This window comes from Schistocerca gregaria, chromosome 2 (genome assembly GCF_023897955.1).
Source record: "Schistocerca gregaria isolate iqSchGreg1 chromosome 2, iqSchGreg1.2, whole genome shotgun sequence".
NCBI lineage: Eukaryota > Metazoa > Arthropoda > Insecta > Orthoptera > Acrididae > Schistocerca > Schistocerca gregaria.
In genome coordinates this window covers 79,666,746-79,668,541 of record NC_064921.1, presented here as the reverse complement: position 1 = coordinate 79,668,541, position 1,796 = coordinate 79,666,746, and positions in this window count along the sequence as shown.

Here is a 1,796-nt window from a genome sequence, read left to right as displayed (position 1 = left end):
TCCGCTTTCGCGGCGAGCGCCACTTGCGGAACAAAGGCTGTCGGTTCTCCTCCCTCCATGTCTGAAGGACGCCTGCTGACAATCCAGCTACCACAACTGCTTAAGACTTTTTTACTCGAGTGGGTTGTCTGGAACCGGAGACGGAGTTGCGTTCTGCCGAGAAATTGTACCGAGGGACTTCACAAAGAAAGTTACATATTTCGTCTCACACTTGAGATCATTGTGCAAGACGAGTGCAGACATTGTCAGAAAAGAAGACATGTCCCATATTTCATGCAGAGACACTTTTCGTTAGGCGTTAGCCATATAGCCAGGGCGGTGCGTATTGACAGAACTGGTATACATTATCACATGGACAACTTCTTTTCCTTTTTTTAAGTCATCAGTCTTCTGACTTGTTGGATGCGGCCCACAACGAATTCATCTCCTGTTGCACTTGCAACCTACGTCCTCAATTATTTGGTTGATGTATCCCAATCTCTGTTTTCCTCTACAGCTTTTACCCTCCACAGCTCCCTCTAGTTTCATGAAAGTCATTCCCCTGTGTCTTAATAGATGTTCTACCATTTCGTCTCTTCTTCTTGTTAGTGTGTTCCATATATTCCTTTCCTCGTCCATTCTGCGGTGAACCTCTTCATTCCATACCTTATCGGTCCACCTAATTTTCAACATTCCTCTACAGTACCGCATCTCAGATGCTTCGATTCCCTTCTGTTCCGGTTTTCCCCACAGTCCATGTCTCACTGTTATACAATACTGTGCTCAAAAAGCACATTCTCAGAAACTTCTTCCTCAAATTAAGGACTATGTTTGATACTAGTTCGATACTAGTAGAATTCTCCTGGCCAGGAATGTCCTTTTTACCACCGATAGTATGCTTTTGATGTCCTCCTTGTTCCGTCCTTCATGGGTTATTTTGCCGCCTAGGTAGCGGTATCCCATAACTTCATCTACTTCCTGAACAACAATTATTGTGCTACGTTTCTCTCTGTTCTCATTTCACCTAAGAAATCAATGATAACAATCCTTCTCTAATAAACTATTGCTGAACGCTATCTGCATTAATTAACTTTTCGCTAGCCTAAATTGCATCTGTACAGATTCTGTAGGAGAGACTGTAGACAGACAGATGCTGAGTGAAACATGTTTGGTTGTCAATAGGACAACATTTGATGCTTTCAGCGACTATCGTAGCGGAACATGATTGAAAGAAACTTCGTGGCAGATTAAAACTGCGGGGCGGACAAAGACTCGAACTCGGGACCTTTACCCCTTGTGGGCAAGTACTCTACTGACTGATCTGCCCAAGCATGACTCGTGACTCGTCCTCACAGCCGTAATTCTGGCAGTATCTCGTGTTTTAGCTTCCAAACTTCACAGAAACTCTTCTGTGTGCTGTGAGGACGGATCACGAGTCGCGCACACAGTTTTGATCTGCCAGGAAGTTTCATATCAGTGCACACTCCGATGCAGAGTGAAAATTTCATTCTGGATTATCGAAAGATCTCTTTAAAAACCCAAACAATTCTGGTCATACGTAAAAATTGTTAGGGACGCCATAGCTGGTACTCACTCATGGACGTGAAACAGATGTTAGTGCCAGTGGCGTGGAGAAAAAGCTAAAATAGTCAATTGTAGAAACCTCCACAGTCCCGATGGAATCCCTGCTAAAGTCTATAACGAATTCATAGCTGAATTATCTGCTTCTTCAACTATAATCTACCGTAGACCAGTCGAAAAAAAAATCATGTCCAGTAGTTGGAAGGAATCAACAGGTCACACCTGTCAACAAGAAG